This window comes from Podarcis gaigeae, assembly GCF_964106915.1.
Source record: "Podarcis gaigeae genome assembly, chromosome: 5".
Classification (NCBI taxonomy): Eukaryota; Metazoa; Chordata; class Lepidosauria; order Squamata; family Lacertidae; genus Podarcis; species Podarcis gaigeae.
The window spans coordinates 39,478,554-39,505,106 of record NC_139681.1 but is presented as its reverse complement, the minus strand read 5'-3'; the positions used below and the strand labels follow the sequence as shown (position 1 = coordinate 39,505,106).

At 39.8% G+C, this 26,553-nt stretch overlaps 1 pseudogene across 3 annotated transcripts in view; it reads right to left on the bottom strand.

Annotated features, from left to right (window-relative positions):
• The window catches only part of LOC310845680 (heparan sulfate glucosamine 3-O-sulfotransferase 1 pseudogene), an 80,023-nt pseudogene that overhangs the window by 26,027 nt on the left and 27,443 nt on the right, over window positions 1-26,553 (bottom strand). For all 3 annotated transcript variants that reach the window (XR_014568700.1, XR_014568701.1, XR_014568703.1), the window contains one exon: window positions 6,726-6,851. The product of XR_014568700.1 is annotated as a heparan sulfate glucosamine 3-O-sulfotransferase 1 pseudogene (transcript). The remainder of the gene's footprint in view (window positions 1-6,725; window positions 6,852-26,553) is intronic.

Here is a 26,553-nt window from a genome sequence, read left to right as displayed (position 1 = left end):
TTTCAGTAAGTGGTTTCTGTTCCTCAAAGGGAAAAAAAGGCATATATATTAATTATTTCAACATATTCTTGTCAGTTGTACAACAAAATCACCGAGAGGCTGTTTTAATTCTCTGTTCCAAATGTGATACTTCACTGCTGAACTTGTCAGACCTTGATTAATATTCCTTACAATTTACATGACATGTTTGCAATTTTCAGAATTTGGTCACTTTTTAATTAATATTGGGAAGAACTTTGCAAATTGTTTCATCATTTATCTATCACACAGAATTGTCACCTACGAAAGGCTAACACTGAAAGAGAAGTTAATTAACTAAATTTTAGTAGTTTCTTAAAATAAGCTACTGTTTTATAAATACATGACATAATTCAAAGTTAAGAATAAATGAGAAAATGTGGGCCATTACATTTGCAGGTATCCATTCTAAGAAAAGCACTACAAATGCTTGAAAATGAAGAACCTGGTATGTTTTTTTGATCTGGGGTGGGGTGGGGTTTGGCTGCTTTTACATACTTGGTCTTTGTAATGCAGAGCTACTTTATAAATTATATTTTGTAAAGATCACCCAGTCCACCACGGACATATTATTTGCTAGCCTACTGTGGGATTCCCATGGGGCATGATAGAAAGAATTCCCCTGTTTTGTTGTTCTCAGGTTTCATCAGCCCAGTTGGCACAGCCAATGACTGGGGATACTTGCTTGTCCCTAGTGTGTAAGCTAAGAATCACTCTGTTGGATCTGACCAAAATGCCTATCTAGTCCAGCTTCCTGTTCTTAAGAGTGGCCAACCACACACAAGCAGGAGGTAAGGACAGCAGCACTTCCCACACATACTCCCCAGAACTGACATTCAGAGACGTACTGCCTCTAATACTGGAAGTGGTACACAGCCATTGCAACTAGTAGTCATTGATAGTGTTATCCTCCATGAATTTGTATGGTCCTCTTTTAAAGTCATCCAAGTTGGTGGCCATCACTAGGCCATGTAGTATTTAATTCCATAGTTTAGCTAGGTATGTGCTATGTGAAGAAATATTTCCTTTTGTCTGTACTTCATCTCCCAATGTTCATCTTCAATGGATGGGCCTGGGACAAAAGCTTCTTTCTATCTATTTTCTTTATATTCCAATTAGGTCAAATACTTGAGAAGTGTCCTCCAGTTTGCCCTCTTACATTCCTATTGCTAAGAGTCCAGAAATATGCCAATTTCTGTAGTTCTGACTGCAGAATTCCTTTTTATATATTGCAGATTTCTTGAAGCCTTTCTCCAAACCTGCTTTTACAGAGGGAACCAGCATCTGTAAAGTAAGGGGATTAGTCTAAACACCTGGGTTCTTAAATTAGGGCTTAGAGTGGTATCTCAGTTTGATTGTTATTCTGAACACTAAAGAAATATGTCCTGGATCTATTCTGTGCCACAACTGTGACAATCTGATTGCACAATATTAAAATAAGCTATTGGCAAACTATGCTGAGATAGAGTTGTTACAATTACATTTTTTTTCCTTTTTACAAACTAGTAAATTCTCATTTCAGTTTTAATGAGTATACTCAGTTTTAATGAGTATAATGAGTCGAGCACCTTTATTTACACTGAAATTTGCAAGAAATGGGAAAGGAATTTTTTTTAAAAGAAAGGTAAGCAGATCCTTGAATACATGCAGTGTATTATAATAGTAAAGCATAAACACAGAGTCAACCGTAGTCAGTGTATCAACTCTGTGTTTAAACACACATGTTAATAACATATGGTAGGTAGAGAAAAGGAAATGTATTGATAATTTTATTTTTTTATTTATTTAGGCCCCTTGACTTGAAGTAATGCCAGACAAATCTGTCTTTTTTTTAATATACAAGCTTGGTGGATCAGGGAAATACCGTGGACATAATGTATCTTGATTTCAGCAAGGCTTTTGACAAAGCTCCCCCATGGCAGTCTTGTGAAGAAACTGGTAAAATGTGGACTGGGTGAGGTATCCGTTTGATGGATTTGTAACTGGTTGACTGACCAAACCCAAAGAGTGCTCACTAACTGATCCTTGACATCCTGGGGGAAAAATGACAAGCAGGGTCCTGCAGGGTTCTGTCCTGGGCCCGTTGTTGTTCAACATCTTTATAAATGACTTGGATGAAGGAATTGATGGGATTCTCATCAAATTTGCAGATGACACCAAACTAGAAAGGATAGCTAATGCCACAAAAGACAGATTCAGGATTCAAAATGACAGTAACATATTGGAGAACTCATTTCAAACTAAGAAAATGAATTTCAATAGGGACGAATGTAAGCTTCAACACCTAGGCAGGAAGAACCAGCTGCCCAAATATAAATTTGGGGATACCTGGATTGTTAGCATTATGTGTGAAAAGGATCTAAGAGTCTTAGCAGACCAAGAATTTAACAGGAGTCAACAGTGTGATGCAGCAGCAAAAATGGCTAAAGCTATTCTAAGGTTGAATCAACAGAAGTATAGTGTCATGATCAAAGGAAGTCATAGTACTGCTTTATTCTGCCTTGGTCTGACCACACCTGGAGTACTGTGTCCAGTTCCGCAAATCACAATTTAAGAGGATATTGACAAGCTGAAATGTGTGCAGAGGAGGGCGGTCAAGATGATAAAGTGTTTGGAAACCAAACCTTTTGAGGGAATTGGATATATGTAGCCTGGTAAAGAGGGATGCTAGTGGCGTTGTGGGTTAAACCACAGAGCCTAGGACTTGCTGATCAGAAGGTCAGCGGTTCGAATCCCCGCGACGGGGTGAGCTCCCGTTGCTCGGTCCCTGCTCCTGCCAACCTAGCAGTTCGAAAGCACGTAAAAGTGCAAGTAGATAAAGAGGTACCGCTCCGGCAGGAAGGTAAATGGCGTTTCCGTGCGCTGCTCTGGTTCGCCAGAAGTGGCTTAATCATGCTGGCCACATGATTCCGGGTGGAAGCTGTACGCCGGCTCCCTCGGCCAGTAAAGCAAGATGAGCGCCGCAACCCCAGAGTTGGCCACGACTGGACCTAATGGTCAGGGGTCCCTTTACCTTTACCTAGTTTGGTAAAGAGGAGACTGAGTGGTGCAATGTTGCTCTAGAATCCACTTAGAAGTTGAGCCATCACAGTTTGGGTCAGCTCCTGTTTCAGAGAAGCCTTATGTACAGCACATTACAAATGGGAAGTTATCTGAGTGCGCCTTATTGTGGCCAGGCTATCCATGCCTGGAATTAGAAATAGCTGGGAAACAATACTCTGAACCACTGCAGGTACCTCGGCCTTCAGTAAATGAGCAATCCAATCCCAGACTACACAGCAGCTCCTACAAGTATAGTGCAACCCTATAAAGACCAGGCTGTTTCCTAATTTCCAAACCCAGAAATTGTCCAGCCACAGCATCTCTTCATCAAGGTTTAGCTTCAATTTATTATCCTTCAGATAGCCCACTATAGCAAATAGAAACTAAAATAGTCTTTTCTACAAATAACATCTTTAATGCTATCTCCCAGTTGTAAACACCGCAATACTACCAAATGTGGAAGAAAGTACTGTTAAATCATTTACGGTACATCTTAAATATAGAACTTAATTTTTAAGGAATATGATAATAATGTTTTATTTAAAAATTCCCTAGTATTGGTATTAAGGCCATATTTAGTTATTAAACAACCATTCCATAATAAACAAACAAAAATAATATAGAATAAGTATATGTACAAAGGAAAGCATGCAGCATACAATAATTAAAATGCTAAGTATCCTTAACTTGAGTGTAACATAAACAGCAGCTGATGAGATTACTCCAAATAAAAAATATGTTTGCACTACACCATGTACCGTATCAAGATTTTCTTAGCTGAGTTATATCATGTCACCACTTCAAAAATTGTGCAAACTTAAGAACCATACTTATTTATGTCTGATTTGTAAATACTGAAAAAAAGGGAATATGTTATTTATCTGTTTCTTCCACAATGTCTGCATGACTCTTCATCAACCCTTTTTGAAAAATAATTTCTTGATTTCAATTAGCCTATACTCCAAAGCATTTAAACTGCCAGAATTTAGACCACTGTTAAAATTATAAAAATTATGGGCATATTTATGAATATCTTTTCATAATTTATGCTTCAATAAATATGAAATGTGTATCCATGTTCCCTTTTGTTTCAACGCTTCTATAGCGTTAACATCCATTAATTATTTATATGTTTTAGATACCACTAATTATTCAATTGTTATTTATAAGGCCTTCAAAGGGTGTCCTGTTTAAATTAAAAACCAGTATCTTCTTTGCATGTAACATCTTACTTGTAAGGATTGAAGGAATGAGAATTTTCTGAATAAAACTACTTTATGAGGCAATGATTGCATATACTATAAATCAGTAAGCATCAATAGATCATTTTTCAACAAACCATCAAATGATACCACAGATACTGTTTAAACCAGATTATGCCTTTACAGTATTAAAGTATTTACTTATTTACGATTCTTCTGATACGAAAATATATGATAGCAACCCGGTTTAGTTAACCAAATTCTGTGTTACTACAATTAATTCCATGATTGCTGTGCACCTTATATGATCTCTGGTGTTCTAGGTATCAATTTATAAAAGCTGCTTGTGCAACTTATAGCAGGGTTCCCAAACTGTGGCCCACAGACTACCAGTGATCTGTGAGCTTCATTCAGGTGGTCTACAGTATGTCTGTCTGCAAAGAACAGTGTAAAGCTCTATGGAATTCATATTGTATGATTTTTTATATATATTTCATTTTATTGTACAGTGGCACCTCTGGATATGCACACCTCTGGTTGCGTATCCCTCAGGATGCAAACCCGGCAAACCCGGAAGTATTTTTACGGGTTTCGCCACACATGCATGTGCAGAAGCACTCTACCATGCCATGCGCATGCGCAGAAGCTGCACCTCCGGTTGCAAATTCCTCAGGATCCAACTGGAGCTCCGGAACGGATCCCATGCTCAGCTGGAGGTACCACTGTATTACATCACTTAGCACAGAACATTACAATTGCTACAACAGGCAAAAAACATCATTTAGTGGTCTTCCAAGACCTTCAGCAATTTTCAAGTGGTGGTGGTGGGGAGTTGGGGAGCGACTGGCATAAAGAATGAGACCTTAACAGAGCCTTGGAAAGCAATTGGTCTTATCTTCTCCATGCTGCTAATTCACTTCCATGTCAGTGTCACCCTCTGATCATATAAATAAGTCAGAGATTGAATGAGCTAAGATTCTGCAATGCTTTCAGTTTCTTAACCATTTATTGTGAAGGGCCAATTTCTATGAGAGTTTTCTCTTGGAATCCTTTGCATTCAAGTGGATTTAGAATCTGAATCTCTATTCCGCCCCCATACCATTCTTATTTAAATAAGAAAGAATATTTTTCTTAATGTATCAGTTCTAGGTTTTTTTAAAAAACCAATTATGTTTGGTTTGCATTGTGCCCACACACTAACAGCATGATAATCTAACATTTAGATGGTTGAGTAGTTTGAGGTTTTTGTTTTTTGTTTTTAAAAAGAGACATTATTCCTGAGCTGTATTTCAAATAAACATATGAATGCACAACAGGAGAAAAGCAGAGGACAAAGCATACAATTTGATGAAGGTTACTATTATTGCACAATAGGATTTTAATTAGTTAATTGCAGTGATGTAGACAAGGGCAATAGGGCACTGGACACATAGTGAAGGAAAGGAAACACCCCGTCTTTATATGTTTGTGGAAGTGGAGATGCAAGATAGCAAATTACCGTGGCAAAAATGGCAACACAAAGCAATCAACATGCTGCTATAGTAGCTTGCTATGAAACTGCATGGATACTCTAAACTTCTGCCATGTTTATCAATACAGGACAAAGAATGGGAACTCTTTAAGATCAACTGCCCAATACTTAATAAGCTATACATAAGTCAGGTTACAATGTCTTGGTTCCATGCTACAGTAGAGGTTAAAATACATGGATAAGTGGAAGCTAAGACATTGATCCAATGAGTAATCTCTCCCCTGCATCTTCCTTTCAAAGTGTAGGGTGGGCACAGCTATTTGCAAGGCAAGCAGTCCAAGTCTTGCCTACCCAGAAGGGACTCTTCACTGACAGGAGGTGCCAACAGAGGCAATTCCACTGCAGGTGGTTTTAGGCTTGGCCCCTCCCCAAGATCTGAACCTCTACCTCCCAGGCCACTGGGCCCCTCTTCAGGGCCAAACAACTTCTGGGATTCCAGTCTTTCCTCCCACAGCCTGCTAGGTCAGTGTGGCCAAACCTGGCCCTCCAGCTGTTTTTGGACTACAACTCCCATCATCCCTAGCTAACAGGACCAGTGGTCAGGGATGATGGGAATTGTAGTCCCAAAACAGCTGGAGGGCCAAGTTTGGCCACCACTGTGCTAGGTCATTCCTCAGGTAATCCAGTTCAAACTGCCCCATCTTCCCCCGGTCATCTTCCACAGTTGACCACCTGCTCCAAGACGTCTCCACAGAACTCATGACACTTGCAGATGAGAACAATCTAAGTATGAACTAAGAGACCAATCCTTGATTGTGTCTGCTTTACATATGGCATTTCCCTGATATAACACAACATCCATTCAGGGGACAAAGAATATATGGAACAGTTATGTCACTGTGTGTGAGATTTTTTTAATTAACACTTTATTGATAATTATTGTGAATCTATGGGGGGGGGGAACTATTTGGACAGCTCAAAAGTGTGCTTACCTGGATTTATTGTGTAGCAATTGTTAGAAACTCTTGGAAATGATAGAGAATTGTTCCAGTACTGTGACAGGAGGAAATCACATCATCAGCCCATAGAGTAATGTTTCTTTCTGAATTTATTAAGACCTGTAAGGAAAATATACACATTAATGTCTTAAAACACAGCAACATACCCCACAAAACCCTCACCTACTGGGCAAGGTAATCTTTAATAGAATTCTGGGTCAGAGGAAATCCCCCAGGTGATGTGCTTAGCAACAATATGTGAACATCTGATTTAGCAACTTTTGTTTTCAGTGAGCAACGCCCACTGTCTTAATGCACAGTGCATCCTGGCTGAGCAAGAATATGCTAAAATATGCCTTGGGATATTAACACACAGGCATTGAAGAAGGTAAAAATGTTAAGCATTTCCTTGTGTAGGGTTTAGGGAAAAAAATGTGTTTGTGTGTATCCATTCTGAAGTTTATATATGGGCCACATTATATTTTAGTGGGTGATCAAGACTAAGTAGGATTACTAGAATACAAAAAAAAAAAAATGTTTCCCTCTACCCATGAGAAAGTTTTAGTAGGCTAATTAAAATTTCAACTGAGGTAGGCAAGAAAGAATCTTGCTATTATGAGAAAACGGTGGCTTCAAGGGTACAGCCATGATGCATGAAAAATCATCTGCACAACAGTAGGATTATAAATGCACACTATTTCCTCAGAATCATTCAACGTAAGTTTCTTTTTCGCATCTTGGAGTTTCCTAGAAATTATTCCTTTTTAAATAATAGCAATTTTGAAGTACTGACAACATGGAGTTGATTGATACTTTTTGCAATAGCAGTTAAGAGCATTAGCAATAGATTTCAGCAATCTCCTAACTGCATCTTTCAGAAAAACTTGCAGTCTAATATACAATGCCACCTCACCCTGTGGGATGCTGAAAAAGAGCATGCTTTTCTGCTCCTTTAAGGATATCAGCAGTCATCGGTAGAGTTTACATGGCTTTCTTGTCAATACCTACTGGTAGCAGTTGGTGGAGAAGTAGATTCTGTTATGATATGCTTATTAATCAAGCATGACAATAGCCATTCAGGATTAAAATTTCAATACCACCATATAACAACAACAACAACAACAACAACAACAACAAAAGAACATCAGATACATCATCATATCATCATAAGACCCTAATCTCTGAGTGAACACTTGCTTTCTATCGTACTGCAGGGGAGATTTTATTGATTTATTTATTTAGGAAAATGGGAGCATAACTCACAAATCACATAACTTTGTTGCATAGCTGTAATGTGTGGCTGTGCCAAAAGTTCAGAGAATCAAGGGGGGGGGGAGAGAGAGAGAGAGAAAGAGAGAGAGAGCTGCTCAAAAGGTTTCAAAGACTATCAAAGGCAGATTTTCCTGGAAATTTGTATTACAATACTGCATTTGCATAGTAAATAAATGCAAAGCTATTTAAGCTGCTTCCATGTGAAATGTTCCTTTATGGTTTTTTTGGAAGCCAAAATAAATGTTTGGTAGGTGAATCTACGTCAGTCACTTGCACTGTGAAAAGTATTAACAAGTAATGCTTTTTCGAGTACTTCATAATGCCAGAACTGACCTGAAGGCAGCTCCCCAATGTCACACTGAACTTTATTTGCTTCATATCTGACATGCTCCTAGATGTTTTTGAACAATGAACCTCAGTAGTGGCAAGGTCTAATACAGCACTTATTATATTAAAGTGTGGTTTAAATATCAATTGCTCCTATGTAAATGCCAGGGAATAAAATGACATTGGTGATATTTTCAAGGCAGAGGCCACAATCCAGATAACTAGTCACTATGGGACTAAGCTAGGCAAGACAAGTGGGGCTTTTAACTCATTAGTTTTGAAAAGTAACCCTCTTTTCCACCCACATGGCAAATCTTTTATAAATTTAACAGAGTTGCAAAAGTGAAGTGTGAAATGTAACATTGGTGCTTGCTATTCAACAGGGTATTTTAAAGTCTTCTTCATAGGACTTTTGCTTTCCTTTCCAGGAGCTATGTTGGGGTTAGATCATAATTGAAATGATGCCCACCTTTACGGGGAGAACTCTATGGTGCTGCTGAGCCAGACCTTAACCTACTAGCCCATTCCAAATGTCCAATTAGTTTGGGAAAGCTGATAACAAAAGAAAACTATGTTCCTTATGCCCAGGTCATTAGCTATCTTTCTTATGCAAGCATGACTACAAAAAAACTGGGGAACGTTTGCTTTACACACCAAATCGTGGTTGTCCTTTAATTATCACTAAGATGATTGTAAACTAAATTTTCTTTAATAGATAAGCTTAAGAAAGCAGGTGCTTTATAATCATATATGAATAATATTATTTTTACTTAGAAACCAATTATTTCTACTAAAACTTCATGTGTCAATAAAATGTAGCACAAATGAATTTGTTAAAATTCAAGGTCATCACAATATAGATCAAACAGAGGAATACCTATATTTAAGCTACATTTTTAACAATCAAAAGTGTATTTATTGTAATTACTTCTCTAAATGTACTTTGAACTTGGGATGCTATTTTTCTATATGTGAGAGAATAAATACACTTTTGTTAAACAGATGATACCTAGATAATTTGATATATACCTAGATATACCTAGATAATTTAAGCTGACTCTAGTAAGTGGTAACTGGGGACCAAACTGCATCTCTTTTGGTTATATATGGCAATCTATGACACCAAGCTGGCATCTGTACATTAGTCTTAAGGATTATTAATCTGCATAAAATGTAATTATAAAGTAAAATTGTTTAGAATTAGTAAAACATATTCTAAAACAATTACATAATCTGGTATGGCAGTTGTAAACTATATAAACTGGTACGGAAATTCTCAAAATTCCACTTGACAGAAAAGCTAAGAGTTGATGCTATTACTATAATAGCATCCTCCTTGGGTATCCCTGCATCAAACCACACACCCAGACCCTCCTTTGTCCTTGCAGATCAGAACAGTCCCTAGCTGCCAAATTTTGATATTGTGCTCATACTTATCCACCATAGCAAGCATTCGAAAATCCTTTGGTAACTTTGTTATTAGATACCTTTAAAGCCTTTGATACATTAGAGTGGGGCTATCTTTTTTAAACCCTGGAAGTGTATTATTTGGGAAGGAATTCTGTATAAGCTTCAGCTCAACTGTATCAGCGTAAAAGGTCCACTATATAGACTATTGGCCTGGACAGAAAACCATGGTTGCACTGTGGCACAAATCAGGTTGGTTATCTCTTTCTGCTGCCCCGCAAACCAGAAATACCTTTAAGGCATCACTATCAGGTGAAGGTCATTGTGCACCAGTTGAATTTGTACACAGATGTGGCCCTAATGTTCTGTGATTCAATTGCAGTGCTCCTTAAGCTCAATGAAGAACTCCTGGCTTTGAACCAGTGGCAAACCTCCATACTATTTAAGATCTGAAATGATCATTAACCCATGCCTGAGAACACAGAATAGATTTGTATCTGACATAAGATACCCATTTGCCATAAATGCTTTTGTTACTTGGGAGTTCAAGTTCCCCCAATCTCAACAATTTTTTCACATTTTGCCACCGACAAAACAGATCAAGAGATATCTGAAGAAATGGTAAAATAAAAATTTGTCAGTTTTAAGGGAAAACTGCTGCTGTACAAATGAAAATAGTCCCAAAATGCCTATTTTTATTCCAAACCATCCTCATACTGATCGTTCCATCTGTTCTTATGCACTTCCAATTGGTTATTGATAATGTTATGTTTCAGTGCAAGAAGAAGAAGGCACTTAAATTGCTGTATCAGAAATCACAGCATGGAGGTAGGATCTTTCCAAACTTGGCTAAATATTTTGCAACCTTTCATCTTAGGCAGATCACTTATGCCAGACGTGTTTGCATGTAATCCCTCTGTCCCTCTGGTTACTTTTCGATATGCAGGAAGCTGCTTAAATGCTGAAGCATTCCAACAGGCATCTGCCACTCCCCATGTCACTTGCAACCAAGAACTGTAGCATGCCATTCTGATTGTACAGTGTGGGACATCATGGTCATTGCACAGCCTCATTTTTCATTTTGCTCTATCATTCCCTGTCAGAGGAAATTCTACGGCAGTGTATTTGTATTCCCAAAATTTATGTAGCGATAGTCCTGGTGATTTAAGAAATCAAAGATCTTGTGACAGAACCAGAAATTGGACCAGCAAAGTCATCCCATTATTGCCTTTCCAGCCTTGGGGTGAGTTGCTGAACAAGAGAACTGTAATAGCTTAACCCAGTTTCATGCAGCTGCTTGAACTCAGAAAATAAAAATTGCCTTTGAGGCTCTGTCATGCTAGTTGTGCCAACTGTGAATGTTAATGCAGGACAGAATGTGAAGAGAAGAAACTGAATGTACAACATTAGTTTCATATGTTCCTCAGTGTCTATGCCACCCCCTACTATGCTGAACCAGATCTTTCAAATTGTCCTGATCAACTCCTACAGTCTATTATCTCAAGTAAGTAAAGGCCAAGCAGCAGGAGGCTTGCATGAATTTAACGCAAAAGTGTGAATCACAGAGGCAAAATTCAATAGAGATTTGTTTTAGTAGGGAAAAACAGTCAGACATAAAAACTGATAAAATGCAAAACAATTAATTGCTATCCCAGGTGTGTTTATTTCAGTAATACAGGGTGACACATTTTCAAAAAACTAAACAAAACCCACTGCTTGATTTTCTACAAAAAATAATTCAATTTTCAGAAATTTATTGTTTCTTCAAATGATTAGCAATGATAAAGGGATACATGTAATCCCGTTTAGGTCACCCCACCCCCAAATAAAGGCTCCTAGAACATATGCACCACCCACGCACCTCTTTTTCTGAAATTAAAACCACCCAAAAAACAAAAGAAGGAACTAAGTGAATACTTTTTAGAACTATCCCCATGGTGTAAGGGAAAACCACCACCCTTTTAAATGCTGGCAGTATTCATCCCCTTGGAAAGAGTTATCATGTCTGCACATTTAATCCAGTTCAGAAAAAGTAGATGGTTTCTTTAAAATATAGAAAAGACGCCCAGCACAGAAGTCCTACTGCTAAGTCATCATTTACAAGATATTTAGAACTATTACAGTAAAACTTGGAATTCCTACATAAAACGTTGAATTTGTTTGAAAGTTAAAACTACACAAGTGTTGATTTCCCTATATATTCATATATTCTAGTTCACTTACTTCTTGCTAGCTTGTAGAAAATTTTAATATGTTGTATAGGCCATTTTAAATCAACATGACATGCTTTCTCATATATATATATATATATATATATATATATATATATATATATATATATATGCTTTCGTAGATTTTCACGGGTACAGGAATGCAGGTTTTGGTGTCCTCGGGTGTCTTCCCGTGTAAAAGTTGGGGTGTTTAGGCGACGTTTCGACGAGGTCTCACTCGTCATCTTCAGGCTGGTGCTTTCGGCTTCTTGTTACTGGAACAGAGCGGGATCTCAATGTTTGAGTTCCTATAAATACTGTAGAGGGGGTGTGGTGTCTAGCCTCCAATGTTCTGGGCAGAGAGGAAGTTCCCAGGCTAGTGTGCCTTTTCTTCTTTTGTTCCTTAATTACTTGAGAGATACCTTGAGTGATTTCTTGAGTGATATCCTGAGTACCACTTAGGTGGGTCATTAGGTGTGGATTAGTTGCTAAAGTCTTTGTGTCTTGACCTCTTGAACTTTGTGAAGAGTTTTCCTGAGAAGATGGCTGTATTGCACTTAGTTGTGCTTTGGCTTGGCTTCGTGTATAGGGGCGAGCTGTGGTTTTGTGGCTTGTGTCAGCCAGATCTGTGTAGGGATTGCAGGGGGGTGCAGCATCCGGAGGTGCCACCATGGATTGGCTACTGGATGGTGTCAGTAATTCATCTGTGGAGAGGGTCTGGGTTTGGGTCTGGTGTGGTTGATTGGTGTTGGCGTTCTGTGTGCCTCTGGATCTGGTGTCAGTTTTTGTGGGGAGGGCTAATTTCCAGATGTCTGGCAAGCGGGATGTGTCGTCACGCTTGTTCATGTTGTGAGGGTGTTTCTCTATCTCGATGGCTTCCATGATTATTCTCTTGTGGTGATGTTCCGTGTTAAAGAGCAATTTGGAATCTGCAAAATTAATTTCGTGTCCTGTTTCTTTCATGTGTTGGAAAAGAGAGGAAGTTTTTTCTTCTTTTTTGACGGCATTCTTGTGTTCTGCGATACGTGCATTTATTCGTCTGTTTGTTTGTCCAATGTACGTGGCTGGGCAGACTTTGCAGGGTATTTCATAGATCCCTTGGTTTTCCAGCTGGATTTTATCCTTGGGGTTTCTGAGGATATTGGCTATTTTTTGGTTGGTGCAAAAGGCTGTTTTGATATTGTGTTTATGGAGGATTTTGCTAATTTTATCTGTAGTGCCCTTGATATAAGGAAGGAGGGCCATGCCATTGTTTTCTTCTGTGTCTTGGTTTTTGGGGGGTGTTTCCTTTTGGATTAGCTTCGTAATCCTGTTTTGCTGGTATCCATTGGCAATTAACACATTTGAGAGATTCTGTAACTCAGTTGTCAAGTGGTCTTTGTCAGCCAGGCGTTTGGTTCTGGAGATGAGAGTCTTGGCTACGGAGTTTATTTGTGCAGGGTGGTGGTGTGATTGTGCATGTAAGTAGCGGTTGGTGTGTGTTTTTTTCTGGTAGATAGTGTGTCCTAGGGAGCCATCAGGTTTTTTGTAGATTAGGACGTCAAGGAAGGGAAGTTGGTTGTTGGCTTCTATTTCCATAGTGAATTGTATTTTGGGGTGTAAGTTGTTGAGATGTGTGAGGAAGCTATCCAGTTTTTCCTTCCCGTGTGGCCAAATTACAAAGGTGTCGTCAACATATCTGAGCCAAAGTTTGGGTTTGTGTTCTGACTTGTCTAAAGCATTGGTTTCAAAGTGTTCCATGTACAGGTTTGCGATGACCGGTGAGAGGGGTGATCCCATAGGTGCTCCTTCTATCTGTTTGTATCTTTGTCCATTGTGGATGAAGTACGTGTTGGTTAGGCAGTGGTTGGTCAGGTCCAAGATGTATTCGGGGGGATTGTATTTGTTTTGAATAGCTGTCAAGGCTTCATTAATGGGCACTTGTGTGAAGAGAGATACAACATCGAAGCTCACAAGTAGGTCATTAGGATGTAGGTTTTGCTTCTTTATTGTTTCTATGAACTGGAAGGAGTTTGGTACGTGTGAAGAGATGGATTCTGCATAGGGCTGAAGTTGCTTGGCGAGAAATTTAGCGAGATTTTGTAGAGGTGAGCCTATGGAGCTGACTATTGGTCTGAGTGGTGTTCCTTCTTTGTGTATCTTGGGGAGGCCGTAGAGTTTGGGGCATCTGGATGATTTTTCTCTGGGGATGATTCTTAGCTGGATTTCTTCACTGATAGGAGAGGCTTTTATTTTGGATTTGGTGGTTTTTTCCAGATAGGTGGTGGGATCTGTTTTTATAGGTTTGTAGGCAGGATCTTGGAGTAGCTTTGATAGTTTTGCTTGGTAGTCCGATGTGTTCATCACCACTGTGGCATTACCTTTGTCTGCTGGGAGAATGATTATGTTGTTGTCTTTCCTCAGGTTGGTGAGTGCTTTCTGTTCTTCTTTGTGTAAATTGCTTCTGGGTGGTTTGCTGGAGCAGAGGATGTTGGTGACTTCAAGTCTGATTTTATTGGCTTCATCTGGGTTGAATTTGGTTAGGCTAGCTTCGACTCCGCATATGATGTTTTCCGTGGGGATGCGTCTCGGGGCGACTGCAAAGTTGAAACCTTTGGAGAGTACTTTGGTTTCAGTTGTGGTGAGGATCCTGTCTGATATGTTATGTACTGTTTGTTTCATGGGTTGCTGTGGAGGGTGGCCGGGCTTCTGGCGTTTCTCTAGTTTGTGGAGTTTGTTGGTGTGTGTGTCTGTCTTATGTGAGGTCTCCGTTTCAGCTCTCCAGACGGCTAGTTGTTTGCATTTGTCCCAGAGTGCAGGGTGGATTTTGTTACAGAGTTTGAGGTGAAGAGTGAGTAGATCTTTGTTGGTTTGGTCTAGTAGGTATCTTTTCTTGTGTAGTTCGTTTCTGATTAGGGATAGTTCAGTTCGTTTCAGGATCCTTTCGGTGGCTGGGGTTTTAGAATGGAATTTAAGTTGGAAGCATGTGGGAATTAATTTGTTGTCTCGGCAGTTGCGTAGGAACAAGAGATCACATAAGATGGTGGCTCTTCGGACTTCTAGTTTCTCGTAGGTTCTTGTCAGCTGGAAGGTTTCCTCCCCGTAGAGGTAAGATATTTGCTTTCGTAGATTTTCACGGGTACAGGAATGCAGGTTTTGGTGTCCTCGGGTGTCTTCCCGTGTAAAAGTTGGGGTGTCTAGGCGACGTTTCGACGAGGTCTCACTCGTCATCTTCAGGCTGGTGCTTTCGGCTTCTTGTTACTGGAACAGAGCGGGATCTCAATGTTTGAGTTCCTATAAATACTGTAGAGGGGGTGTGGTGTCTAGCCTCCAATGTTCTGGGCAGAGAGGAAGTTCCCAGGCTAGTGTGCCTTTTCTTCTTTTGTTCCTTAATTACTTGAGAGATACCTTGAGTGATTTCTTGAGTGATATCCTGAGTACCACTTAGGTGGGTCATTAGGTGTGGATTAGTTGCTAAAGTCTTTGTGTCTTGACCTCTTGAACTTTGTGAAGAGTTTTCCTGAGAAGATGGCTGTATTGCACTTAGTTGTGCTTTGGCTTGGCTTCGTGTATAGGGGCGAGCTGTGGTTTTGTGGCTTGTGTCAGCCAGATCTGTGTAGGGATTGCAGGGGGGTGCAGCATCCGGAGGTGCCACCATGGATTGGCTACTGGATGGTGTCAGTAATTCATCTGTGGAGAGGGTCTGGGTTTGGGTCTGGTGTGGTTGATTGGTGTTGGCGTTCTGTGTGCCTCTGGATCTGGTGTCAGTTTTTGTGGGGAGGGCTCATGGAAGCCATCGAGATAGAGAAACACCCTCACAACATGAACAAGCGTGACGACACATCCCGCTTGCCAGACATCTGGAAATTAGCCCTCCCCACAAAAACTGACACCAGATCCAGAGGCACACAGAACGCCAACACCAATCAACCACACCAGACCCAAACCCAGACCCTCTCCACAGATGAATTACTGACACCATCCAGTAGCCAATCCATGGTGGCACCTCCGGATGCTGCACCCCCCTGCAATCCCTACACAGATCTGGCTGACACAAGCCACAAAACCACAGCTCGCCCCTATACACGAAGCCAAGCCAAAGCACAACTAAGTGCAATACAGCCATCTTCTCAGGAAAACTCTTCACAAAGTTCAAGAGGTCAAGACACAAAGACTTTAGCAACTAATCCACACCTAATGACCCACCTAAGTGGTACTCAGGATATCACTCAAGAAATCACTCAAGGTATCTCTCAAGTAATTAAGGAACAAAAGAAGAAAAGGCACACTAGCCTGGGAACTTCCTCTCTGCCCAGAACATTGGAGGCTAGACACCACACCCCCTCTACAGTATTTATAGGAACTCAAACATTGAGATCCCGCTCTGTTCCAGTAACAAGAAGCCGAAAGCACCAGCCTGAAGATGACGAGTGAGACCTCGTCGAAACGTCGCCTAGACACCCCAACTTTTACACGGGAAGACACCCGAGGACACCAAAACCTGCATATATATATATATATATATATATCTCAACTAAACATGACACACTAGATCTGCTTTGATTGATACAGCACAGCAAAATCTTCTGGAAAGTATTCCAGAAACATTCTTATTCATAATTTCCTGACAACTGATAACATTGCTATATAAAAAATTTTTGGATGAGTAGTAGGTTACAATAGCTGATCAGTAGCAATTACCACTAAGTTTCTACATTCTCCCCTCTCTCTCATGGACAAATGCTGTATTTCTTTTCTATTACAGATAAGAAAGCATGCTAGGGAACACAATTTTCACATTGTCAACACCATCATAACGTATTGGTGGGCTTAGTGAAGAGCCAACATGTAGATATTTGGTGATTTCAAAATCTTACACAAGCAAATAAGACAGGCAAGGAAGGTACGTTATAATCTAGTGTAATTCATTTGCCTTTATTAAGCAGAATTTCCACAGGGTATTCTCCTAATCCAGCCAATTGCACCACAGCATAAAGATTGAAGAAGCAAAAGACAACTGATAATAGTTCTAGATTTTGAGAACTGTCCAGTAAACTGTTCCTAAAGACCTAACTATTCCCTCACTCCTCAGGAAGGGTTGATTTGTTGTGGCAGAGGCAGGAGAGGAAATATTTAAATATTTTTCTTTGCTACTTCTGTATCCTGAATCCCCAAGACATCCCCTCCGCACTCCTCACCATAGGCTTCCAAATACATGTTTACAAATATGTATTCGGACCATACAGGATGCTGATGCAGTTTTAGAGTGGAAAAGGTAAAGAAAGAGTTTAGCAGAGACAGCTGTAGGGAAATGCACCTCAAATAAAACCATTTTAGTTTCATTTATCATTTTATTTGTGACACTCGCATTTGTTTTGTCTTTCATTTGTTATAGTTCTCATTTGTTTTGTTTTACTTCCATTATTGTTTCATTTGTTATTGTTGTTTGTTTCTCATTTGTTTTGTTTCCACTTTGATTACTGGGAAGACCCAGCCTTTCTTCTGATGCCCACAATCAAAGTTTTCCATCCTTATAACACTGAATTTTCAGGTGCTGTTTTACTGCATCATCCTTGCCATATTTCAGACAATTTGGCCAAAAGAGTCCTCACTTGTTAAGCATTTTGAAAAGGGACAATATCCTCTAAGTTTTCCAGTGCTTTATGTTTCAGATTTGACTATTTTCATGTGTTTTCACCCTCTCTTTCATACATAATGTTATCTGAATGTTCCAATACTACCAATCCGCCATGGAATGCAATATCTCATATCAGTATCCAAATTCTCTCCTGTCAGAAAATGGGATGATAATAAATATTAATATTCATAATAAACATTATTATTTATACCCCACCCATCTGGTTGAGTTTCCCCAGCCACTCTGAGGATAGGAATCCATCAATATCGGGAGGGCCACAGGCTCCCAACATTTGAGCTAAGTAGCACTCCTCTGAGGATAAGGCTTGAACCTTGAACAAACAGTTGCTGATCTGTATATTAGAAGAGGAGGAGGAGGAGGAGGAGGAGGAGTTTGGACTTGATATCCCACCTCTCACTCCCCTTAAGGAGTCTCAAAGCGGCTAACAATCTCCTTTCCTTTCTTCCCCCACAACAAACACTCTGTGAGGTGAGTGAGGCTGAGAGACTTCAGAGAGTTGTGACTAGTCCACGGTCACCCAGCAGCTGTGTGTGGAGGAGCAGGGACACAAACCCAGTTCACCAGATTACCACCGCTCTTAACCACTACACCACGCTGGTGTTATAAACTCTAATAGCATTTAAACAATGGTGAAAGAGTTTAATGGTGGACCCTTAAATCTGATTTAGAACTACTGGTTTTCAGTGTTTAACAAATGGAAGGATATCTTTTAACTGGTAACACCTGATGTGTAAGTTTAGAATTTCTGCAATAAATCCAGCAACATTTTCATATGGCTAAGTAACACTGTTTTCTAGCCTTCTTTGATGGTTGCTTTGGATCTTCCTTTTTTCAAGATGTTTCAAAAACAATTGTTAACATTAGTTTTCTTCAGAGATAAAAGTTAGAAGAAAACGCAAAAGCATCAGTTTTTTCTTTGATGGCATTTACAACTTGCATACATTATTCATATAATTGCATGGATATTAAAATCCAGCAAAAGCTGTTAAAGTTCCACATATTTTATTCTAGAGATATGGTATGATTGCTGTTTTACTGTATACTAAAAAGTGAAACCTATATTTTAATATGGTACAGGCTGCTACAGAATCCACCTTCCTCCAAAATGAATATTGTTAATGAATGTGAAGTGGCGAGTCATATATAAGTTTTTTTAAAAAATACTTATACTCCTAGCTTCTTCACACATTTATTTCTTCTTCATGCTTTAGATTGTCCTGTAACAATCTGTTGGTCACTGTTATGAGACTCACTTCATGTCAGGGAGAGAAGTAAACTTATCCTGTTTACTAAGAATCAGGATCTGTTGGACTATTTGTATCAAATTACAACTTTTTATGCATTGTGGAAGAATCATAATTTTGATAGCCCTGTCAGGGAGCAACTGAATACATCCGGGATATTTTAAATTTGCATCTATGAGGTAAGTTCAAAATTTTACTGATTATAGGCATGGCAAACATACCATATCCTAGTTGTCCTAGTACCTTGAAGGTTATAGTCCACTGAGGGCCACTTTACCAGCAACAGAGTGTGGGGAGTATAATACTGATATACTAATGTGGAAATGAGGAATCAGACAGAGGCCAAGCAGTTCTTTGTGAAAATTCAAGACAATGAGATGAGTCATGGCAAAGGTTGAGGAGCAGTTTGATCAGAGAAGAATCTTAAAATAATGAAGTAACAATTGGGGGGTCTTGTCAAAAAAGAAAAAGGTGAGTCAAGCATCCAGATGAGAATTAGTGTGTCATAGAGGCTAAGAGGCTGAACAATGAAACAATGTTCTCAGTTCAAATCTTACCTCTGCCATGCAATCACAAGTCATTCTCTCTGTCTTCTCTCACACTCAATCAGCAATATAAGGAATGATACCTTATCACTGTTGTGTTGTAACTAAATAATGCACGTAAAGTGCTTTGGACACTTGAAAGTATTGTAAAAAAGTATCACCATCCTTTTATTAGATCTGATAAGAGATGTGGTTATGAGGCAAGGTAAGACTGTAATACGGAGTAGAGTGAATGACTGCAACAAGGAGGAGTAGATTCGTATAGAATAAACTCTAAAGGCTGAAAAGGGGCTGGAACTATTACAATTTAGAAAGACAGTAATGGCTTTTGCTGCCACTGCAGTGGTCTTCAAAGCAAGGTGCCTGGCAGAAGAAGCAATATCTAAAGGGGAAGAGTTGAATTTTGGTGAGAACAAATAGATGGAGATCAAGAGATGAAAATATAATGGAGGACAATTACTTTCTTGATGAAAGAGGAGCAGTTTCACAAGAAGCAGGAAAAGGGAGCCAGTAAATAAGGGTGGGATTTGGGAAGGGTGCATGTAGGTGCCATGATGGCAGAAGCAACAAGCAGTAGGCAGAAAACAGTACAGGGATGGATAGAATAGAAACTACACAGACTAAGAAAAAGTTCTAAGGAGGAAGAAGCTGGACTGTCAGAGCAGCAGAAGTAACAAGATTGAGTATAGTTAATCAACTAATTTACTAAATATTTGACAATCCTATATCACATGTATATCTCTCTATGAAAGTCTATGTCAGTAGACCAAACTACAATCAGATTTATATTTTAAGTTTATTGTCTATCTTCTGTGTCTAACAACTACATCCTGAATGCTGCATCTGAGAGAATCAGTGCTCAGGGCACAAACTTCACACATTTTTCAGTTTTCTTGCCAACCACAAAAGGATTTTGCTTTTCGAAATGAATTACCAAAGCTAAAATGGTTCTGCTTCTGACAACTGTCCTAACAAATGGTACTATATGAATTTTCATTCTGTATACTGGACATGATTTAAGACAAGCAGAAGAATATATATGATTAAATCTGACTAGATTTATGCCTAATGTAAAAGGTGCTAAAAAAAACTACATAGCGACTGCTGTTTTGTTTGTGTTGCCTTGCTTTTCATGACCCCTTTTTGCCTTTTGATCTTCTATCTGCTTCTTGCCCCTCTAACCATCTACTGCTACCTTGGAATTCAACTTTTCACCTGTCTCTGACTCTGTACCTTTGACCCACATCTTCTTGAGCCAGTGCTTGACCTCCTATATTCAATTTAATGCCCTGCCAGCTCTTTCCAACCTAAGCCTGAACTCTAGTTGCATCCTGCCTTGGAGCTAAGTCAAGGCTTGACACCACCTGAAATTGCAATCATCAAGTAATGAACACTTATGTGTGAACTAGCCTGCAAATTTAAAGGTGAGAGACATGTGCAAATAAATTGTAGAAAGAGAACCTACTCTGCATGGATAGAATCACAGAACCATTAAGAGATAGTATAACACACGGTGCATCATTGTAGTCACTCTTTGGATTCTACACTGAAATCATGTTTGTGTATAAGGAAATGATAGTAAAAAATTACTAGCACACATGGAAATGATAGTCTTAAGGTCACAATTTCCTCTTCATATAGCTATTATTGAAAAATAAATTATGCCATCTAGTATCACAGATAAATCAATGCTGACTCGTTCTTTTCCTTATTTGAATATTATTTTAGAAAGATTCCATCACCATAGTAGTGACCTGCAGGTACAGAATCTTTCTTAATGACTGATGAAGTCATGCCTACATCTCCTAAAGCCAGCCTACACTATAAATATTTCTAACCTAGAATCAGCTATACAGAATAAGATCCAGAATATTGAAGCATGCCCTTCCATTTCCCCCCTAATGTTTTCCTAATATCTATTTTAAATGTATTATCAAGGTATGCAGAATGTGAATGGCTTCTTTTCCTCATGTATATATGTCACATCAAATTACAACAAAACAAGGCTCAAATCTGATATTAAGCCATCTGAAAACATAACAAAGAAGAGGAAGAATGCCAAGTAGAAATTTGTGTCCTAGATGCAATCTTACATCTAGTACATTTTTGACACTTGAAGTTACTGAGGGCAAAATTTCCTCTCTAGTCCTTGAAACATCATTGGCTCAGTGTTACAATGGATGCTGAGTGGATGTTCCTTATAAGGGGAATTTGTGCTTTGCTCATGATCTAGATAATGTAAACAGCACAACTATATAATTATTATTATTTCCTTGCATTGACTGTGCACAAAACTAAACTTGCATTGTACAAAGAAATTATAAACTAAAAACATTGTCTACAACTGTACACAGTAACTCCGTTTTGTAATGAAAAAAATCATATCCCTAAAGGAAACTGACGGGTATTACTCTTTGGCCAGGGAGGCAGCTCTGTGTGACAAGCCAATTTTCATGGTTCTAGTTACCCTAAAGGAAAATGAAAGGTCAGAACCGACATAATTTTTAATGGTGGCAGCAGATTAACTGTCTGCAATTTTCCTAGCCAACTAATCAAGGATTAAAAGCTTCTTTTCTGAAAGGGTTCTCTCTCTCTCTCTCTCTCTCTCTCTCTCTCTCTCTCTCTCTCTCTCTCTGCCTCTGATTTTATGCCCACAAAACACTGTCCTAGTAACTCTGTTGTGGGCACATTTCCCCTCAAAGCAGGGAATGACAATCTGCTTTCAAAAGCCTATATTTTGGAATGAATCCTTGCCAGAAGACATCAGGAAGTCCTGCCAGACTATATCTTTTTGTACCTTATAAATGTGAATAAAAATCCCCAGCTAACACGATTATAGCAATGAGACTGAACATTTGGGATATCCCTCAATTTCATTTCTTATCCTTTAAGCCACGAACGAAGGTGTACAAGAACCAGCATTTACTACTGCTCCGTAGCTCTCCAAAATAAGAACTTTCATGCATGCTTGGCAAGGGGCAGCTTGTACAGTGAAGTACCGGTAACTCTGGAGAATTTCTCTTTGCTCACCACAAGGATGAGCAGCAGAGATACCATTTCTGGTTTGTTTTTTTGAAAAATATATTTATCAGCAACCTTTGCTGCCGCCTGTATTTTAAAGGAGTAACACAATCCTCTTCAGAGTGGTTATAGCTGAAAGACAATTCCCAAGAAACTGACAACCCAATAGTATCCATGGGATGGGGGATCAAGCGGTAGCAGAAGCACAATTTGGGTAGATCTAGGGATAATAAGGAAAGGCTTTGCTGGAAAAGTGGGATTTAAAGAAGAACTTTAAAAATAGTAAAGGTGTAACGGCTCAAGGAGAGGGCCTTGGCACAATGAAACCTACAAGACACAAAAGGAGTGGAAATGAACATAAGGTAAAATAAGTCAGAAACAGGAAAATAGACTTTGACAGTCAGCACCATTTGTAAACCATGGAACATAATGAAATCACCAAAGGGCAGAGAAAAACTATATATATAGATGGGGAGGGAAACCCAGGGATTTAAGTAGGGCAGGGTTAGTTAACCTGTGCTGCACCAACATCTCAACAGGTGCCTGTTTCAGCCGAAGTATATAAACACCTGGACAGCCAAAGGTTAGCTGCAGAGTGGAGAAAACTAGACATTCCATAAGAGAATTCTGAATGCCTGAACCAAGTGTTTTAGCTTACATTATAAGGTTCACAGTGAGGTGAAAGCCATACAAACAGTGCACAAACAAGGTTGTGTGTCAATAAGAAGTGTTGCTATTAAAACTGGTGGTGGGTAGCTGACATCTGGAAGATATCACAAAAAGGGAGTGCAACTGGAAAACACTACCTTTTAGAAAAAAACAATCTTTTACACTAGCTTGCACACCATCAAGATTACCACTTGTGCATTGAAATTTTATGGTTATGGGTAGTTAGCTCATCACGCCAGACTAACCAAGTAGCGACATTTTGCATGGCAAGCTGCATGTTAAACAAATATTTTGACCACTGAGAAAAATCCACATGGTTGAAACACATTTGATCTTAGGCATGATTCATTAATTACTGTATTTTTTGCTCTATAACACGCACCTGACCATAACACGCACGTAGTTTTTAGAGGAGGAAAACAAGAAAAAAATATTCTAAATGAAACAGTGGATATATGATTTTTGTGGTTCATGCTGTGGCCACAGACATGTGATCTGACGGTGAGTTTGGGGTAGCCCAATGCAAAAATCCTGAGGATCCATGTGGATCCATGCTTTGTAACCACGTTTTTGCGCCATTGCGGCCCCATGAAACAGTGGGTGCGTGTGTTTTTTGGTGCAGGCTGTAGCCATGGATATGCTATGTGATCTGATGGTGAATTTGGGGTGACCTAGTGCAAAAATCCTGAGGATCCATGTGGATCCGTGCTTTGTAACCACGTTTTAAGTGGGGAGGGAAGGAAAAGAACTCAAGGGACAAGGAGCACGCGTGGGGGGTATGGAGAAGGATGCTGCTGATAATGCAGGAGAGGCTCCTCTCCGGCTTTGCTCCTTTAGAACAAGCAGGCTCTGCGTCTCTCCCTCCTCCCCGGCAAGGAAACCATGATAGTAACCACTCTGAGACAAATCAAGAAAAATTGCGACCAACACTCTCCCCCAACAAGCGCAGTGAGGTCAAAATACACACACACGCAGAGAGGGAACTGGCCCTAAAGTCGCAGGGCGCTGGGGGAGTGAACGGGAAGCAAGAGAAGGAGAAGGAGCCCTCACACACACAGAGTGTCAATTCTAAAGTCGGAGGGACAGCGCAGGGAGAGTGAACGGGAAGCAGGAGGAGGAGGAGGAGCCCTCTCTCTCACACACAGAGTGTCAATTCTAAAGTCGGAGGGAGAGCGCAGGGGCGCAGGGAGAGCAAAGGGGAAGCAGGAGGAGGAGAACGATAGCTCAAGGACACACACACACAGCCCCTACAGTGGCTAATCCAAAATCGGACAGCAAAAAACTGCAGGCAGGGACAGAGAGTACGGGGTTGTTTTAAAGCAGCCAACCCCGCTCTGCTTCTCTCCCTCCTCCTGGCTAGGCTGGCTGAAAAGCTTCGCTGCTACTTAGCAGATCAGTGGGGAGGAGAGAGGAACATAGAGGACGGGTTTGTTTTAAAGCAGCCAAGCCCGCTCTGCTTCTCTCCCTCCTCCCCAGCTCGGCTCGCTGACAGGAGCCGCTTACACCTGCTTTGTTGTTTCAAAGCAAGCCACGGACTGCTCACAACTGCAGCAGATTCCCCCGCCATCTGTAGGCATTCGCTCCATAACACGCACAGACATTTCCCCTTACTTTCTAGGAGGAAAAATCTGCGTGTTATGGAACGAAATTTACGGTATATATTAGTCATGTTAGTTTGTTGATCAGGCATTGCCCTGGATCAACGAGTCCATTTACTATTGCATTTTCGCAATGTTATCTATTTCCTTAATACACTGTAACATTATTATTTGGAACTAATGCTGCATGTCATTTTTTCATACTATTTAGGTGTACTTAGAATAATATTTGTTCTCATACAATCAGTGTTTGAGTTTACATATAAAAACTGTAGCCTGAAAGACAATAACTAAATAAAAGATGAAAACCATTTGTATTAAGATGCAAGAATCTGCAAGAAGCAAAAGGTAAAGGTAAAGGACCCCTAGATGGTTAAGTCCAGTTGAATTCAACTTTGTTGTGTGGAGCTCAACTCCGCCTTCAGTCCAAGAGAGCCAGCGTTTGTCTGCAGACAGATTTCCAGGTCATGTGGCCAGCATGACTAAACCACTTCTGGCACACGGAGGACCGTGACAAGTGCCAGAGTGCATGGAAAAGCCGTTTACCTTCCCGCTGCAGTGGTGCCTATCCATCTACTTGCACCGGTATGCTAGGTTGGCAGAACCTGGGACAGAGCAACGGGAACTCACCCTGTTGTGCAGATTCAAACTGCTGACTTTGCGATTGGCAAGCCCAATAGGCTCAGCAGTTTAGACCACAGCGCCACCCTGTGTAATTCACTGTACAGTGGTATCTCGGGTTACAGATGCTTCAGGTTACAGACGCTTCAGGTTACAGACTCCGCTAATCCAGAAATAGTAACTCGGGTTAAGAACTTTGCTTCAGGATGAGAACAGAAATCGTGGTGCGGCAGCAGCGGGAGGCCCCATTAGCTAAAGTGGTACCTCAGGTTAAGAACAGTTTCGGGTTAAGAACAGACCTCCAGAATGAATTAAGTTCTTAACCCGAGGTACCACTGTACGTATGGATGCTTATAGTAAAGCTACCTGAATATTATTCCAATCTGGTTATTTGTTACCTTGGTAGAGAAATTCAAGGCAAGATTTTCCTGCTAGAAATGACTAGCAAATCTTTTCTTATGAAAATACTAGCAGCCTTGTATCTGGTGCATGAGAATTCTAAGAAGCAGTGCAGTTTGGGAAGCAGTGCTTGAAATCAGTGTAGTTGTGAAAGAATCAATGCATAATCTTTATTCAAAATGATGTTAAATATTCTCCCAAGAAACAAAAATCTGCTCCTTGATCTTAGGAACCACAATGCAAAACTGGTTATTATATCATAAGTGCTGTCTAACTGCATGGTGAGCAAACATGTTCCCAAAATATATAGTACAATATACCAGTATATTCCCAAAGCCCTCCACCAATACCTACCAAAAATGGATTAAAAGGGCATAAAGCATTCTCAGCAGAAAATTATGATAGTCCTATAAAATGTGATAAATTGTTGTGTGGAAAAAATCATCAGTGATATAAAACTGATTTCATAACTGATGCCACTTAATGTGTACCTATCCTCCAATTTGATATCCAATTCATTCCTATTTGCCATGTAGACATGCAAATTATCTCATACTGCATCATTCCTGCTAAAAGAGAATGTTTCTGTTTGCCCACATTAGCAGAATAATTAAAAGCAGAAGCTTAGCAAGTTATGGATTACAGGCAGCACATGCCAAAAGTGTATTTAAGAACCAGTGAAAGATGCAGCTTCAGAGGCTGGAAGGGAGATGAGGAAAGGAATTCTCAAGAGCATCCATGACTTGAATGCCCTCAAGGTCATTTGGTTGAATGAGGTTGCTCTGCAGTCAGATGGCTCAAACAGGTTTAATGCTTTTATATGAAAAGGGATTAGCAGTATGCCAAGTTTATGACTATGAGAAGGGAAAGA